Source organism: Mixophyes fleayi, chromosome 3, assembly GCF_038048845.1.
Source record: "Mixophyes fleayi isolate aMixFle1 chromosome 3, aMixFle1.hap1, whole genome shotgun sequence".
Lineage (NCBI taxonomy): Eukaryota > Metazoa > Chordata > Amphibia > Anura > Limnodynastidae > Mixophyes > Mixophyes fleayi.
Genome location: NC_134404.1, coordinates 133,812,567 through 133,832,297, shown reverse-complemented (window position 1 = coordinate 133,832,297; position 19,731 = coordinate 133,812,567). Strand labels below are relative to the sequence as shown.

General features: G+C 38.8%; 1 protein-coding gene and 1 long non-coding RNA gene across 3 annotated transcripts in view; one reads left to right on the top strand and one right to left on the bottom strand.

Moving 5' to 3' along the window:
* The window catches only part of LOC142144026 (uncharacterized), a 995,146-nt gene that overhangs the window by 831,894 nt on the left and 143,521 nt on the right, over nucleotides 1-19,731 (bottom strand). The gene's annotated exons all lie outside the window — the stretch shown is intronic.
* DIS3L2 (DIS3 like 3'-5' exoribonuclease 2) overlaps nucleotides 1-19,731 on the top strand; it is a 216,220-nt gene that overhangs the window by 160,964 nt on the left and 35,525 nt on the right. The gene's annotated exons all lie outside the window — the stretch shown is intronic.

The following is a 19,731-nucleotide window of genomic DNA, read 5'->3' as shown; positions in this document are numbered from 1 at the left end:
AAAGTGAGGGTATGTTTGTATGTAGTTTAATAGACCTGAATAAAAGTGCAAAAAAAGAAATGTGGGAAAATTTTAAAATTTAGGAAAATGGTGCAATAGATGCATTCAAGCAGCACTGGCTCTTAAAAGACTAGGTTCTTTTTATCTCTGTTATGTGTTCTGTAAAGGTGCTGTTAGGCAGCCAGTCACCACTTCCTGGACTATCTCCATATGATCAGAGTGGTTCCAAACCACTCTCCAGGGTAATAGATAGTGGCTGTGATCACTCTATTTTGCATGATGGGTGGAACATGTGACCTTAGGCATCCAGTAATTGACTTATATTGACCAAAGGGCTGCTAGTGCACATTGACACTAGGTCACACTTTGTATATATTCCACTGATATCATTCTATAATTAACACAATAATCCAGAAAACAATCATTATTTTTGAAACATTCAGAAACATTTTTAAAAAAAACAGTTTAAAAAAAAAAGTTTAGTAGTACAGTGTCATTTTTCAGTGCAGTAGAAAAGTAAACTATAAATATTGCATATACAGTCTTTTCATATACTAGTTGGAACACAGAATAATCCAGCAGTAATCAACACTCTTGACAACAAAAATGAGCTCTTTCACCTACTCTTAAGCTAGGTACACACTACACAGTTTTCATCCAATAATCGGCTAAATCAGCCGACATACGACCGCTCATTCAAAAGTCGGGTTAGTGTGTGCAGTGACACGACGGTCGAAAGTCTGCCCAAATGGACGATTGTCGCCTCATTTGGTTGGTCGTACCGTTTAATATTTTCGTTCCAATCTCATTTCCGTTGTGTAGTGTGTATAAACTTCCAACCAATCCACAACAGTGAGTACGAAATTACGGTCATTGCTCACGACAACATGGCTGTAAAAAAAGGGACGTCCGCTCTTCCTTTTATCGTCCTAAACAAGGCTAGTGTGTATGCAGTCCATGGACCGAGCGATCAGAACATCGATCGCATGTAAAATCAATCGGCATAAAAAGTTGTTGGTGGAAAATTCTGTAGTGTGTACCTAGCTTAAAGAATGTCTGGGGTATATAAATCAAGGGTATCAAGATAATTATAGTTTAAAAGTTCCATTCCCAATGTTTTTTATAAGGTCATCTGTTCCTTAAAGTACCTCCTTTTGTTTGAGTAAAGGGTTCTTTTGTCCATGAGGAACTCTGCTAGTGAGCATGTAGATATACCATAACTGGCCCACCCAATGAAAATCTTGGACAGCATTACTGTAAAGAAACTCTAGGATCTCTGGCTTTCACAGCTAAACCATATTAGTTTTATTCTGTTACTGCTCAAGTTTCATCTTAAATAGATGGTTTTCCCTAGTCTTATTAATATTTTGGAAGCGTACTCTGATATAGATGAGTTAGGAGTTCTGCGATTCTTCTGCTTCCTTCCAAATATTCACAATACTTTAAGGTTTTTACAGCTGTAATAGTTCATGACAATCGTAATGTTTTTGTGGGCAAAATATAACAGAATAGGATATTACCTGATTTTGCTTTTCAGAAAAGCACTGGGCTTTGACAGGAGTGTGATGTAATGGACAAAGCAATGCTGGTCATACATATGTTGTCTGGCAGTTAGAGGGTTAGTCTGTGTGTTTAAAATACACATTTCATGATATGTTGTGTCTTGTCTTTCTCATGGGGTGGTATTATTGGGTGCAGGCTATCACTATTGTGCAGTGTATTATGGCAATGAAGTCATGCCCATTAATCTTTGTATTGGAGTAGTCTTGTGGAATAAGACTCATTTCAGTCTTTCCCACAGCCCAAGACGTCCAGGTGGTTTCTATGCCGCACATGCAATGGAAAATATGCTTGCTTGTCCAAGTCTCCCTTCTGACAGTCACTGGGAGCCTTTGACTGTATAGATACAAACCAGGTGTGGTGGGATTTTGTTTTTTAAAAGCATTCTGACAAACTGTAAACTGTGTATGGTTTGGTTTCCATTTATTAGTAAAGCTATAAGCTTGTATACAATTACAACACATTTCATATGTCCAGACATGTTGATAACTAGACATGGGATAGGAATTTCCCATTGAGGAGATGGATATTAGTCCATGCCATAGTAAACATTCTTGCTTTTCGTGGACTGTGGGATACATGTATTGGTGGCATGGGGGTTGTTGGCAGCTAATGCAATGAAACGAATAACACGGCACTTTTGGGGTAATGCTGAATGTGTAGAATATTAAATTCACTGTTTGTTTAGGGTAATTGTCATGGTCGTATCATGTTCATGGTATTTCCATTGTCATTGTTCACCTGACACAAGAACCAATGGTATCGTTTTTAGACATTGAGGGTCACATTTCTTGATGTAAATCAGTCCATACCAGCCAATCTGATGTCTGTGTTTGTTAGTCTGCTGAATGTTCTAAAATGGGGAAAACTGTCATGTCTGTTGCCATGCTTTTATTCCAAAAATTAGCAAAGTTTATTTAGCATAGCCGCGTCTGCTTAAGAACCATCTTCCACAGTATGCTATGCATGCCACAAATCTCCCCCCTCGCCCAGATCTAATATGTAATGAAATTGTCTCAGTAGCTTTATAAAATAGAGGGAAATTTCTTATGGACCCAATCCCAACAGTATGTTTAATACCAGTTGTACGAAGTTGCTGAGTACTATGCATATTACCCAGTAAACATGCTTGTACATTATTGGGTATTATTCTACAGTTCTGTTGAAAAACAGAAACACTGCATCCCATAACCAATGGGGTTACCCTCTCAGATTAAGCACAATTTGATCTTTCTTTTCTCTGTATTACTAATCTAATCTAGTTTTGTTTTGCTGTCATTCAGAACAAATAACGAAGATTAAAATGTTTCCTTCCCATTTTAGTTTGTCTATTTTGTTTAAGAAATCTAAAGTTGTAATGATGTGTATACAGTGTATTGCTCACAAGGACCGCTTTGTCACAAGGAGTCTCTCCAGTGCCGTTATGTTAAGTGCCTGTAATGATGAAGACGTGTGCATACAATAGGTTACACAGGATGTTGCATTGTACTAAATGTATTTCATTATGCTGCTATACTGAGTAATATTTGAGCAATCAAATCGCTATTTTTCAAATATGAAGACATGCTTTTGAATCTGTTTACAGCATAATTGTATTCTGCACCTAATTTCCGTTGAAGCGTGATTACAGCACACTGGCTGCTGCCTGAGGGTGGCTGTGTTCTGCTGCTGTTTGGGCTGATAAAATCTTCTTCATGTACACTTGATTGATAAATATTGCCCTTTGTGTTAGTGAAGAGCTTGTTAAACCTTTAAGCTGTGTACAATGTTCACCTGTCGCGTGCCAAGGATGAGCTCATGGGAACAAGTCTAGAGTTGTATATGGCAGTGAAAGCTGTTCTCTTCCTCCATGAGCTCACTCCATACTGTGTCTTATATGTTTAACAGTGATGCAATTGCTCTTCTCCCACGTTGTAGGTTGCACAGTCACCTGTATATAAGTCTTGTGGCTTTTTTCTTTTTTTTTTTTCCTTTTCTTTTCAATAAACACTCCTCTAATTCAGGAAATAGGTGACTGTGCTGGACCTTCTACCTCACCACAGGTGACATTACACTATGACCATAATTTAATCTGTTGACAACTTTTGGAATTTGACCAGTTATGTTGTAATGCCAGTCCATGGCAAACAAATTATGCAAAATCCTAGTCACGTAGGCCTTCATGCAGGTTAAGCCTTTGTCCAGTCACATTAATGTGGGCAACCTGTCTTCCTCTGTATATTACATTGTAGCCGTGTGCTGCATGCACATGACCTGATTGTTGCACTCTGGTTGAACTTGGAACTCCCTGAAACCATCTCCAGCAGTTTCTCTGGCTGTTGCTTTGTGGTGAGGGTTTCTGTGCCTCTCTCCACCGCTCTTCTATAACCTGTACTTCTGTTGTCTTAAACTTGTGGAGTTTGTGTTCTCTGGAATTGCTGCTTCTGATTTTAGAAGGCCAGATAAGTCTACCATGCTTCATGTTAAATAAAATCATTGACTCCGTTTTAGTAAAATAATGTATTTTATAAAGGGGAGAAAAAGTAAGATTAGTCAGAAAATTGATAATTACAGGATCTGTTTGATTTAATTTGTGTATGTGTGGTTGTATGCTGGCAACAGTAGATCACAAGACAGACTTGAGCTGCTAATGTGCATTAAAGTTTAAGTACGATAACCTACCCACCTGATAGAAGTGTAGTTCTGCTCCTGTGATTTGACTTCGCATTGCTGTGGCTGATGTAATGTCTGTATACTTGTGTGCCCTGGGCTCCACTTTCAGGAAATAGCAGGTATTGCTTTGAAGGCATGGAGTAATTTTCGCACTCTCATGCACAAAAGATTATCAGGAATCTCCAATTAAGAGAGGAATGGACTTTCACCAGTACATTGTAGGATTTTGGGGTTTTTGTCACTAAAGTTACTTTGAATTATTACAGCCTTATACTTTTAGTGAAATGTAATTACTGAAAGCAGTCTAATGTGCCCCAAATTCTGCAGAGTGGGACAAATTAATGAATATTGGTCCGATGTCTGCATTGGGATATGGTACTAATTTTAAATGGGCCACAATAAACTTTAACATGTAAAATACATAGAATTTACTACAGGAAAAGATGAACCTTTTTGCATTTATGTAGTGTCTCCATTATGCCATAATTCTCAAAATATTAAAATATCTCCAGGAGAACAGAAGCGTGTGGCGGTGTGCTACCTGAGGGGGCAGTGGATGTGGACAGATCACAGAGAGAAAACCATTCTCCTCCCCTGTAGCCATCCCCTCCTCCATACCTGTAGTAACAGCCCCCTGACAAACTCTGCAAGAACACCCCCCACCCCCACCCCTTCCCCTTAACACATATCATCCATCACATCTGTGGCCGCACTCTCCTCCACATTACTTACCTGTCCTTCCAGGCAGTGAGACTTGGGCCCCTTTTTATCTGCAACAATGAGATATAGATAGATCACCACATTTTATCAAGAAAATATTGCTCACCTGCTCCAACAATATTGGACTGGAGCAGAAAGGGTTCACTTAGCCTTCACCTCGTCAGTCTCTGCACATATGCCTAAGCCGCTTACACATATGCAGTGGAACAGAATCCCCATATTTAACACTCTCCACCCTATCGCCAGTAAAAAGTTTTCACAAACCATGGGGCTTTTCACCCTTTCATAAATCTGCCCATTAGTCTCGGACGAAAGCTCTGCAGTTGTACAGAGACGGTCTAGCAGCAAATCACAGTGAGGCTCATTCTTTCTGATTTGCTGCTAAACTGACTTCAAGGAGAGTTGCCCCCCAGCCACAATGTGGGATAGGTGCAGGGGAAATATGCTGGTCTATACTTGTTCAGTTAACCATGGCTTCCCCCCCCCCATGTTGTGCTCCAGTTGGGTATGAAGTTGTTCTAGAAATTACGGAATGTTCTTGTCCACTTTACATACTAATCTTTTCCAAAAAGTAATTAATAAAATGTCCACTTTATTCGATATTTCAATATTTACTCAATATTTCAGTTTGTGGTGACACAACCCATTTTTATACTGTAACTTTGTGGAAAAAAAATCTAAGAACTTTTTAAATATTTAAATGGATAGTAGGGGTCTTTTGATCCAAATCTCCATGTTCTCATTCACACAGGAGTGAACTAGCTTGCAACAGGTTGGTATAGTAAACCTCAAGAAAAATCCGATCAGATTTTTTGTTTTCCTTGAGAACAGTAAAGCTGTTTTATATGTAAAGTATGTTTGATTAAGACACGTTCATTTAGGGGTACGTCTGCTAGACCAGATGAATACCTTACAAAGTATTGTCATCATTCCTGTTTAGCCTTGCTCTGAGACAACCACCCAGTCACCTAAAATGATATATCGGTAGTAAGTGCATGACTAAATCTCTAAAACACCATCCATACATTAAATAACATGTGTTTAATGGAACTGGTATATTTTTATTTTACATTAGAGGACTTCATCTGAATGCTATAAAGATTTTTAGCAGTGGTGATGCAAATGTAGCTAAGCAGTCCCTGAGCATGCCACCTTAATTTAAGAGAACAGGAAAACAAATTTAGGGAAAATGGAGCCACACTGTTTTGCAATAATTGTGCTAAAATGTGAACATTTCCAACTTCTATAATGCAATTTTGGAGTTTGTGAGTGTTTTAGATAATGGATCAGAATAATCTTTTTCTAGAATATGGGTACTGTGGCTTTCAAACAGACTTCCCTTTGGCTAAGTGTTAACTCCCTCTTTTCCTTTCTCTACCTTATACTTGATAAGCTAAATGTAAGCATTGTTTCTATAATTATTTAATTTTACGGTCTTATTAAATTTTAAATGAAGTTAGTGGAAGCAAAAATATCCAATTTCTTTATTGTGCCCAGCACCCAATCATTGACAATGATTCTGCTTTGCAAGATGATACTATTCCCTAAACCACACTGCAGCATACAGTATCTGCCCATTGTAACTATAGGTGGATTTGGTTTTGGTGAATTCATCTCCCCTCGGTAGAAAGAGAATTTAAAGTTTTGTTTTAGAACAGTCTGAGGGCTAGATTTACTAAGCTGCGGTTTTGAAAAAGTGGGGATGTTGCCTATAGCAACCAATCAGATTCTAGCTGTCATTTTGTAGAAGTCCTAAATAAATGACAGCTAGAATCTGGTTGCTATAGGCAACATCCCCACTTTTTCAAAACCGCAGCTTAGTAAATGTAGCCCTGAGACTGTTTGCTTATAATTTGTACATAGGCTTGAAGTCCATTTCACCCATTATAAATGTATACCTATACTGCAATGTTTTTAGGCCCTCTGCACTGGTGTGTGTGTGTGTGTGTGTGTGTGTGTGTGTGTGTGTGTGTGTACCATAAGCATTACTGTGATAGTCCTGCACATTGTAGTCCTGACTATCACATATAGTAACATGTAGTGTAATATTCATGGGAGCCCATTTGAGATGTGGGTCAAATAGTTCCTGTGCCTGCAAGGTTCCCAATGGAGCTGGAACCACCAGTTGACAAATTATAATTTAAGTATTGATAGGACTTTACAATTTAACATGTTTACTCTATAATATAAAACAAAATTGTGAATACTTTCCCAGAAGCATTCACAAAATATTAGGGGCATATTCAATTGTCCGCGGGATTGCCGAAAATCCCGCGTTCCGCGCACGATTATCGATATTACGCGGAAAAACATGTAATACGGTAATTTACTCGCTGGATTTCAGCTCGCAGCTCCCTGAGTCGCGAGCTGAAATCTAGCTACAAATTACAGTATTACATGTATTCGTTTTTCTGCGGCGGGATTTTCGGCGATCCCGCCGACAATTGAATATGCCCCTTATGTTTAAATTAAAATAGAATCTTATACCTAATTAAAGGGATATTTTCTCCCTACATCTCTCTGCCACCTTGTACTATTGACTGCATCCTTTCTCACATTGCATTTCCCATCTTCATTAGGGCATGAATGTTGCCTAGCCTCCAAACAAAAACAATTCTCGCCCTGCTTTTTTTTTATATGCATTCCACTCTGTTTGTTTGCAATCTACCCGTTTAAAACTTTTGAAGCATCTGGTTACTTCAACTTCCAAAGTCTTTTAGATCAGTGATGATCATGAGTCCACTTCTTTTAAATGTATAGCATATTGGAGAATAAGGGGCACCCCTAAAACATATGCAAACCCAACGATGATCTGACCCATATTTTGATTAGAGATGTCAGATGCTTTGCAATATGATCTTTTGCACTGCTCTTTTGAGTGAGACCATGCCTGAATTTCTCAGCATTGAGGACACCATTAATACTGACCAAATCCCCAACTTGATTTGCTGAAATGCAACCCCAAACTTGCAAGAAACCTCCCCTATGCTTCACTCTTGCCTGCAGACATTCATCATTCCACATTTTCTCATATCTACAAAGTCAGCTTTCCTAAAATCTTTGTTTTTGTGTGGTATGAGTTGGTCTTTGTCTTTATACTAAACCATTCTGCTTGATGATCGCTGGATCCTAGGTTCTCACCCACATTTACATCTGATGGTCTGTCACCATTTGTAAGAATTAAGTCTAATGTTCCGTCTTTTGCAAGTGGGCTCCCTCACCGTTTGCTTGAGAAATGCTCCATGGAATTCAGTGTCATTACTTCTAGTGGAACTTGCAAAAGTCCCCTCCCAGTTCACTTCTGGTATATAAATGTCTCCCTTGATTATTTCCTCTCCTTTTTAATGGCATTTCAGTGATGTCCTGCAATAGGTTCCTGTTCAGTTCCACTTCCGTGTGGAGATAGAGGGCGCAGAGCGTGTTAGCTGTAAATTATTCTTTCAAAGAAATATAATTGAAAAAAATATGTATAAAAAAATATTCGTTTTCCTTGGATTTATGTGTTATTTTTACATGCAACTAAATAAGTATTTCTGTCCTGACCTAAATACTTATTACGTTTTTTTATTGCCCCAACTACTTATAAAATGGGACTGCTCAGTAATTATTTTGGAGGGGTGCCTTGAAAAAATTATGGAGACTCCAAGGGTGCCGCGAACTGCAAACGTTTGGGAACCACTGGCTTAAGTCCTTGAGATCCCCAGGACGTATATATTAACTCCATCAGTGGTTGAAGCGGGGCTATGGAGTATGTATATGAATGGGTATGTATGAAGCATTGATCTTGCTTTTCTTTTTTTTTCTTTTTTTACATTGGCTTTAATAGTTGTCCACTATTGTCCGATACAAAATTTTTTTAAATAAAAATCTGTCTGTGCATTCCCATCCTTCATTACTACTTGTTTTTTATGCTGGCTGCATCCATGACATTCCCATTCTTAAGCTGCCTCTCCCTTCGCGCTTTACCTTTTACTTAAGCCCCTGCACCATCTTCTCTGTTTCTTTTACCTGTGCTCCTGAAGATTTCTTTTACCCATACTTACCAACTTTTGGTTGGCGTGCTCCAGGAGATCCCGGAGGCAGATGGGCGTGTGGGGGCGAGGCTTGCTGAATTGCATCATTTGGTCCCGCCCCTAAACAGGTAACAGTTGTACCCTATTCCAAACAGGGGCGGGGCCATGATGACGTGATTTTTACATCACTAAGCCCCGCCCCCACCATGTTAGCTACCGAAGGAGTCTGGGAGACTCCCGGAAGAGCAGGGCAAACTCCTGCATACAGACATTCCAGGACAGTATGCTTTAAGCTCATTTATTTTCCTTTTTCTGCCTCCACACTTTTCCTCCTTCTGGTGACTTTTCTGTTTACTCTGTGAGAGTGAATGGAACACAGGTGGAACTCATACTTTCACTTTCCTCTGCTGCAGAGTACGGGAACAGCAGAGGTACAAAGAGGTTCAAAAGTCCAAAGCTCTACATATGGTGAATGTGCAGCCTGTCACATCTATGTAATGTGCAGCCGCACTGCTGCCCACCAGAAGTGGGAAGCGCAGCTACACATTACATAGATGTGACAGGCTCGCACATCGAGTGCTAAAAGGACAGCAGTGGCAGCATGGTATACCGTTACGTACTGGCACACTTCGACTACTGAACACCATTGCAAAAAAGCAATAATTAGTCCTGAGTTATTGATGCTTAGATTCAGCCAACACAGCAGACACTTGAGAACGTACGTTTACCAAATAAAAGTTTTTAGACTTTAAGGCGAGAATTTAGTTGGGCGCATTCAATTGGTTACTGGTAAAGTAACACGGCCTACGCATTATTGCCGTTATTACGCCGGCTTTCTGCTCATAGCTCCCTGAGCTGCGAGCAGAAAGCCGGGTTAAAATTACAGTAATAGCGTTAACAGCTTTAACGCAGCGCTAATTCGAGGGAATTGAATTCCGCCCCCCCCCCCCCTAATGTTATAACAATTGTTTGCTTTCAGGTGACCATTGTAATTAAAAAAAACTATACCTACTGTACATTCACTAATGCTACATAGCATCAGCATTGCAGTACTTTTGCAATAGTAATAATTATGTAGTTTGTTTTGTTTGCAAAGCTGTTCCAACCACTTAACTCGTGAATTGGCAATTACCCATTTTTGTGTAATTTTGTTGGCAACTATTATCTTTTGCTTGTATAATGTTACATTTATTTTGAATGACTTTGAAAACTGCAGTGAGCACAAAGCCATTTCATTTTTGCACGAATGCTATATAAATAAGCTCTTCATGTACAATGTGTCCATTTTATCGCTCTTATTTTTTGTGATGTTATGGTGGTTATTCTATGGCTGACCTTTATTAGTTTCTGAACTTTGTACTACAACATGTCCATTTGGCTTGTTTATTCATCTAGTATCTATCCATGATTTTACTTTAAGTTATTTCAGTAGTGACCGCATGTCAAGCGCTAAGGAATATGTTGGCACTATATAAATAAATGATGATGTCAAATCACTAGTGAGATGGATGTTATTTGATATTTAACGAATATTCCCCAAACAACTGCATTATTAGCCATTAGTACTCTGTCCTGGGGGATTATTACTGTTGTAGGCTAGATATGTTCCTGTTAACAGACCATTTCACTTTGTAATAGTAATTGGTTTGTTGCACAGTCTAAGGCTGGTTGGCTGACAAATATGTGGGGACTACTAGTAGAGTAATGTCTGCAAACCAGACAATATCATCTGATTAGCCTATAGTGGGAGTAGTTTGGGAGAATTCTAATACCTGGAGATGAATGTCAAGGAATGATGGAATAACAAAGGAGGAAGAGAAGAATAATACATCAGTGAAGTGTGAATTATCTGAAATTAGGTGAAGTAGGAAGGCAATAGATGTTTAAAGAGAAATGTGTTGTCATGGACAGTGACCAGCAGACTAGCTGTACTTATGGATCTATCTTTATGAAAGTTCATCACACATTTCACGTTGCTCCCTTTATAAATAAACTATAAAGGCCAAGATCATGAAAGAAAAATGGCGCTGTGAATGACACAGCACACCACAGTTTTTATTTTTGTAAAGCTTTTCTCTCATCACCACAGAGTTCCTGTCTATTACACACACAATGGAGGTAGTTATTTTGTTTATAATCTAGAGAACATCCCTGAACCATGAACTAGTTGAATCACACTGGCACTGTGTGGCATATTCATGAGGCCGTGCGGAAGTCTGCATTCTGTACTGGCATATCGCCTGCAAAAGATTCCTCCACTGTGACTGGTGCACTTGAAAGACATTTGCTGGAGATAATACACTGTGGCATAGTCGCCTTGTGTCTCCTGATCCTCTAGTGTAGTTACGGTATAGAATAATCTATGCTAGTTTACTTGTAGTGATAACACTGGTATTTGGGACCTGAAACCTTTAACTATAGTGCATATCCACTCCAGCTAAACTATTTGGACAAAGTACAAATTAGCCACTCCCACTGAGCCCCTCCCCCTCCCTTATCTCCACCAACAACAACAACCAGATGAGACCTTATAAACTCCTTCTTTTACCATCATTTCTGTAGTGCACTCATTCGCCACTTCTGTATAATCAGGTTGGCAAGCAATATTACGTAGTAACATACTATGGAGCAGAAGGTGAGGTGGGCCAATTAGGTGGAGCACCCATATGACAGTTTGGAGTGATTGACAATGGGAATCATGCTGAAGTGACTACTGTGACAAGTAGATTTAAAATTGTGTTTGTCCCGTATTCTAAACTATTACATTGAGGAGAGCTTTACTGATGTATTGGATCTGTGTCTTAACCAGTTGAATCAAATGTCTTTATTGTGCCAGTATAGCTGCCGCCCCCACTTATTTCTGAGAGATTTTAGTCTGTCCCATGCATATATACTGCTATTCACCATTGAGTTAACAGAAATGATCACAGGACAGCAGAGGCCTCATAAATGCACAGTGTTTTATCTTGCTGTGGTTTTGGCAAGCCCATCTTTGCATGGGAACCATTGCATCGGCTTCCCATTTAAGCAGCAGGGTGTTATTTTTGTAGCCTTTTCTTTACCTTTCCTCATGCCTTTCTGTAGTTCAGATCACCATTTCCTGGAATGGCAGAATTAGGCAGACCCAGTTCTAGTTGTTAACTCTTTCTTTGTCATCTTTTACACACAAAAAAATATATATTACTGCAAATTGAGGTGACATGTTGGTCTTGCAAGTTTTCTGCTCTAAATGCTTTATTCTACTTGTTATAGGGGATATAGAAATTAGATGCTTTGTGGATAATAAAGACCTTTTGGCACTGCAAGGCTGTCGGATGTTAGCATTCAAAAAAAGTTTGGTGCCACCCAGCTACTCTTAGGGTTGGTAGTATTATGTATAATGTTGAAAGTCTATTGCAATTGAGTGGAGTTCAAAGCTTTGTTTTGTGGGGCTCTTGGAAATTCAGTGTGCTCCCACTTATGGGAACTATAGTGTTTTCAATACTTAAACACCAACATTGAAGTTCTCAGCTATGATCCTTTAAAGTAAAATATGTTGATTTATAAAGCTGTCGGTGTTGTACTATAGCATTGCATTGCAGGTCAAAAAGCTTACAAGCGGTAGTGATGTCACAGTTCCTTACTATATTCTACGTACCAACCAAACTGCACATTGCCTTTTCTGCAAAGCAAGTATGTAACACTGTTAGTCACACTGTGTATGTACTGCTATAGAAGCTATTCTGTTGTGTGTTGTGAAAATTACTGTTTCTCTTTGGGGGGAGGTTTAAGGGAAGCTAGAAGCTGACAATTGATTATAGCGCAAGTAGCATCTTGTAGGTTTTGCTCTTTACTTAAAAAATAAAACCCCCCCCCCCAAAAAAAACCCAAAACTTTTTTTTTAACTTTGTTACATGCTTGGACAAGGTCCTGAAAGATTTCATGGTAACAGGTTATAGGCCAGGATATCAGTAAAACACAGAAGCTTAAACAAAAGGTCTTAATAGCAGCTCAATGAAGTTCACAGTGGCCAATCTAACAATTCAAAACGTCCAATCGTTGAAGTTTTAAAATGAATGTGCTGCTACGAAGGTTCTGTGAAGATGTACACTAGATGTCAGGCCTAAACTAGTCTCAGAGGATTGGATCAAGAAAGATTAAAAAAAAAAAGAGCCCAATGTACCACATCCCATAGATCAAATTGCACTCGTTCAGATGTGAAACTGTTGCATCTTTGTGATCATTAAACGGTTATGACCGCACTTGATGAAAATGAAGAGCTTATGTTTGTTTTCCACATGCTTTTGCCTTTCATATAATCAGAGCACAAGAATTGAAAAGAATCTACCTGAAAGATGCAAAGTTGGGCTAAGGACACATGAATGTTTTGCATGCAAGTAACCTGGTCAGCAAAAGGTAAATTTAGGAAAAACATAGGTTGTGACTTGTACCAACTTAAGGGTAAAGAAACGATAAACACTTGCAAGCACGGCAGACACGTGGGGGGGAATTCAATTCCCCCCAGAGTAACGCAGCGCTAAACCCATTACCGTTAATGCAGTCATTTTAACCCTGCTTTCTGCTTGCAGCTCACTGAGGCGTGAGCAAGAAGCCACCCTTGAAATTACCGTATTAATGGTAATTACGCACACTATTGCCATAATATCGGTAATAGTGTGCAGGCCTCATTACTTTCAGCAGAAATGCAGCCAGTTGCATTTTCCCCCCCAAGAACCCTGAAGCAATATGGAAGGTTGTTAAACCCTCTTCTAGCAAGAGAAGCTCTTTAAGTGCAGCCAGGTTATGATGATTATTGCACAAGCTGACAAGGAAAACTTTTTCCAAAACTGGTAAGTAGCAGAGCTGAACAATCACCAGACTTGATACACCCAGATATATGAGAACTTATGATCATTAAGATATCGGGAAGGAAGAAGTATTTTTTCACGTTCAGCAATGATCAGTCAAGATGCACAATAGTTTACCTGCTTCAAGTGCAAGTGTGAAGTATCTTGTTAAAGTAAATTACAAGTTTGACAGGATGCCAGTTATGGTACATTCAGATAATGGAAATGAATGCCCAAGTATTAAGATAAGCAATCTTTAAAATGAATGGACTTGTGATCTGGACTACAATACCATACAACGCAGAACAGAATGGTATAATAGCAAGATCTGTGAAAATCCAGAAAGTGTGCTCTTTGGCGCAATCAAATCATGTTCTATCCAAACTTGAATGGAAATTTTTTTTTTTTTGTAGCCTTGCTCAAAAAGTATATAGAATTTAGAATTCTTCACGGACACCAGCAAGATGCCAATTGGCAGCGAGAGGATATCCTATAGAGTTTGAGTAGCACAATAACACAAGCCAGTCACAGGAGGAGTTACACATACTACCTATCCATGTGAAGCAGTAGTGGTTCAGTGAAAAGCCAGTGTCGGTCATTTCGTGCATGCTCTGCAAATGTCTAGTGTCCGCTGAAAACTGTAATGCGTGATATCAGAAGCAGTATACAGTAGTTGGCCAAATAAAGCAAGTGAATGGCCCCAAAAACACACTGCACGATAATAATCGAAAGTTAAAAACACAAAATAAAAAGGAGCCCCTATAGTCAGCTGCCAGCAAACAAAAACCAGTATAATAAAGTGCTTCTGCCGATATGATGGTCCTAATTCTGAGACTTTTTTTTTTTATTTTTCAAATTTTATAATATGGATTGGGATGGGGTTTTGTCGAGTTTTATTTTTGTTTTGTGTAACATTGTTTGAGGAGACACAAATGGGAAGGCTGTAGCTAAATGGTAGTGTCTGCCCCAGTGGGAGTCATTGCCTGTAAGGAGGACTGGACTGGGGTATCTCCTGGGAAGTTTCGCTCTCAACTAGAAATGTGACCCAATGTTTGTACTTTTATTGATTTAGAGTTAGGACTGCCCTATTAGCAGAAGCACCTTGATAGTTGCATACATTTGCAAATACACATGTAAGTTACCCACCACTAAGACTTCTACTGTTAACTTTTGAGTCATAAATTGATTTTACAGCTCGAATTTTCTCTTTTATAAGATTTATCAGAATCAATCAGATCCCTCAGGCATGTTACAATATGCTGTTGGAAGAGGACAGCTATACACCTGTTCCACCCCCGCAAACAGATCCCAGTGTTACGTTTTAATTGATAGCGCTGCATCCAGGTGGCCCAGACTGAACAAGTCACTGGGCAGATCGGCAATTATTTATTTTTATTTTTTTTGCTTCATCAGCCACTAAAAAACCCGATACGCAAGTCTTTGTTCTATATAAATGTGATTTAATTCTTGATCCATTGGCACATAGGTATCGTGTACTGTTTACATGTAATGGAGCATTTTGTTTTTTCATTACCAAGTTTGTAGTTATATTTAGATTTTATGTTTAATTCATTGTTATGTTCATCATTTTAGCGGTCTGTTCTCAATGTTCATACACAGTGCAGACTTACATTTCCAAATATGTCAATTAGTATCGCTGCCAAATTTAACAAATGTTTAGTTTGAGAGTGTTAGACTTGGCATTGCCAGAGGGAAACATTTTAGGTTGTTCTGTAGAACTGTTACGTGGCATTGGTAAAATGCAAAAACCTTAAGATGGTTTCAGTTTATTTTTGTATATGGCACGTCACCTGTTTTTTGGGTTTTTTTTCCAATTGGTGATTGCTACATTTTTACATATGGATCTATTAAATATTAGCATTTTTAGACGGATGTAATTGGAACAAATACAGATATTTGTTCTAGTTATAGAACATGTACAATAGGTTAACCCACTGTATAAACCATTTATTAACAATTTATAGAGCACCAGCGTACTCTGCGGTGCTTTACAATGGGGATCAAACACAGCACGAATACAAGGCCAGATATTAACAGACAGAGGTAAGAAATCCCTGCTTGCAGGTGGTGTGATCCCTTTATGAGGTCTGATGCTTCTCTGCAAAGATAATTTGCTCTTTTGACACTAATGGGTCATGGAGTGAACACTGAAAAATATAACTTCTTGCCCACCACTGATTTAAATCATGACACTAATGCCTAAATAGACAGCCTCAGCACTTAGATATTACATTGAGGTGGTGGTGTGTGTTTTAATTTGTCTTTTTACTGTTAAGGACACAATGTGTTCTGTGATTACTTGGGATACTAGTATCTAGATCTCCTATTATCCATATCATATGTGCACATGAAATGGAAATAATATGTATACTAATACCATAACCAAACTATTGGGTTTTTTTTTTTTTTTTCAGAATGCTGCATGTCCTGAACATATTTTTGTTTAATACTGTGCAGCTTTGAAAAAATAAACGGTACATTTTGGCTTCATGTACAGTGCCAATGAGGTATAACGAGATTGCCCATAGGAAGGTAAAACTATGATGATTAGTACTTTTAGAACACTTTCTGGGAACAGTTTCTTATATTCTTGTGAGAATATTGTTGCATTTGTAATTCTAGAAATTGTTCAAACCATGTTGGAACTGCAGTAGCTTTGTCTAGTACCCTCTAGTATCCCTATTTTTTATTAAATATTTATATTTCAGGCAGTTCATGCTTTAAGACTTAGCTCTTAGGTTTTATTTGCGTAGCAGAAAAAAGGGTGTATTTTTCCAGCAATAGTGTATTGACTTCATTAGGAACAATGTAAATGTCAGTTATTATCAGTCCAGGTTTCCACTAGATGAAGTAACAGTGTAAAGTGTCCTGTATGTGGGAGGTCTCTGCAGGGTCTCGCCTCATGTTTGCCTTTGTGATTAATATACAGTATTGAAAGAGAATGATAAATGAACATATTTGCATGACTAGGTAATACCACCATGCATTACAGCTCTTCTTTCTGTACTTATAGCGTAAGAATTGGAAGGTGTAGTTCAATTACAAGTATGTTGCATAGTGCTTTCGCGACACTTTTTATTATTCTATATGGAAACAAGGTGGACAAAATAAACAAACATGAAATAATTACATGGAAATGAAGAACCGGAACATTCCTACATTGCATTCATTGCCCGCGTGACAAAAGGGAATTGCCAAAAACAAGTGGAAAATTAAAAAATGAAGACAAATCAAAGCGCACACTTAAGCCAGTGTTTTTTTGTTTTGTTTTTTAAATTAGAAATGCATCTAATTTCCTACCTTGACATGGTATGCCAATGATTACCACCACACCAGCTTCTTCATATCCACTCCAAAAAAGGAAAGATCACTCCCCTAACCTTTTATATTTTTTAAAGTGTACAGATGGTTTGTTCTTCAAAATTTTTTAAATCTTTTCTGAAACTGGCATTGCCACACAGTGACACCATGCCCTGATGTCATCCAAAATCCATGTCCCAGACCCCCCCCCCAACCCCTGTGTATTGTATTGACATATAAGCAAGATTGACAGGAGAGCTATGGGAGGAGGAAGAGCGCAATCAGAGGAACTGTAATGAATCGTGAGCTCTAGGTAAAATGTACTAATTATTTTAGCAATTAGCTGAAGTATAACAGGAATAACTTTATACCTTCCTTTTTAGGATTTGTGCTACAAAATACAAAGAGGCAGGCAGGCATAATTTGCTCCTCTACTGTTATTTGCAAATATAAGTCAGAACAACTCTATGACCATATAGTTTATGGATCTTGGACTTAGACATCATAACACTTATTACTGTAATTTAAATATTTTAACACATTTACTGGCATTCAATAGCTTCACTTGTATATTTGATCACTATGGGTTGTTGTTTTTTTCAATTGAGATAGTGACCTATGTCTTGATCCGGAAGTCATCAAGCCATGTACAGTTGCATTTCAGCAACTTATATTACCACAGCCAGCTATGAAAATTACAGCTGTCACACATCACCAGGCCTGATTTATTTCTATGGATCCTATAGACACATCTGTTGTTGCCCTATGTCCTGCCCATCAGCATCACAATTTTGCTGGGGTCTACATAAAGAGAACATTATTGTAACAAACCATAAGGGTGTTATGCACGTTTTGTCGCTATCCAATAACGATTGTCAAATCTCGATTTGTGTTTCCAACGCACAAATATTTATTCTCAAAAAGAAGCAGAATAATTCAAGCAAAATAATAGTAAGTACAGCCGTTACTTATCGCAGGCGCTCTGGATCCAGTGAAGTCATTCAGGTCTGAAGTCTGTGGTCTGTGTGACTGAACACTAGATGAGAGCTGCTGCTTATATGCAAACAGAAATACAGTAAAACCATGCAGATGGTATGGCTTGCTTCTATTGGTCCAGGCTTCAGGAAGGTCCAGGGGGTTGCAGATCATAGGCTAGTTCAAACTAAGGAATCCAAAGGGGATGTGCTCCTTTCTTCCCGCCAAGACTCCAATTACAACTAGTCTATTAGCATTTTATAGTCAGCATCATATTAAAGGTTTATTCCCTAACATCAATAACTAGAGTATGCAATGTGCGATCTCTTCGCCGAATGCACCGGACAGCTGTTGATGTAAAGGGGATTAATATGATATCAGACATGACACATTTCCCTTAACCTGAACCATATGTGTCACTAATATGCATATAACTTATAATATTACACATATACACTACTATATTTCGACATAAATAACTGTTTGCAACTACGATTAATGTGTACTATTTACAAATGTGTGTGTTTGTGCGAATGTATACACAAAGTGTAAAAACTGTTGTTGTCACGTGTTGCGGCTGGATACGCCCTTCCACACCGTAGCGTGCTCTACACATACTTTCAGACAAAGACTATTAATATCGAGCAAACTTGATTAAGATGTTTTGAGAACCATTACAGACAGTGACATGATTATACCTCTTAAACCTTTTCTCCAACTTTAATGCTGAAATCCTTTGAAGGTTATTCTAATGAAGAAAATATGTTTATAAAATAATTCTAAAGCCCATCATTGAATAACCAAAATTTCTGGCTGGTGTCTCTCGCGTTCTTCTAGACTCTACTCAGTGGTGGATTAAGATGTTCTGGAACTTTTGGCTATACATATGCCATGATTTCAACCCAACACACGATTCTCGACTACATGTAAAACATACATTAAGTGGCACAATGTGTACTGCAGGTGCATAACGTGCAGCATAATATACTATAACTATATTTCTCACATAGCCGAGACTTCTGTGTCCTGCTGCACGCATCTCTCCCAGCCCTGGGTCATATTATTCCCCTACCCTTACATCTCACTTGCCTCCTATCCCTTGTCACTTATGCAATGAGTAGGAGAGCTTGGGGGGGACACGTGACAAGGGGGAGAATAGGTGTCTAGGTGAGAGTGGGGTGGGCATGTGTGATGTATGGCCTTCCCACACTTCCTTTGTCACATATGGTCAACACAATTATCCCCATGTTACTAGTGCCCTACGCTTTATAACAAGTTCCTACCTGATACAATGTCTAGTGGAGGGCTGCGCTCTCGAGCGTGTTCTTGCAGCTTTGACTACCTGCTGGTGTCTTAAGCACTGTTGCTGCTTGGCTGGATCCTGGAAAGTTAGGGCCCTGTTTGGAAAAGGGATAGGTGTCCTTCACCTTAAGGAAAAGCTGATCAACAAGTAAACACACTACACCTTACTGCCCCCCAACCTGCCTGGCATTAAATCTATAGCACCCACAGAGGCCTCCTTTTTGCCATCCCCATCAAATTATTAGACCCCACAGTTTCCAACATTGCATTGTTAGCCCCCAAAATATATTCCTCACATTTAATAGAACGTATGTTAAATTAATACCCCCCACAACCTGCTAAATAACATTAATAACACCCAC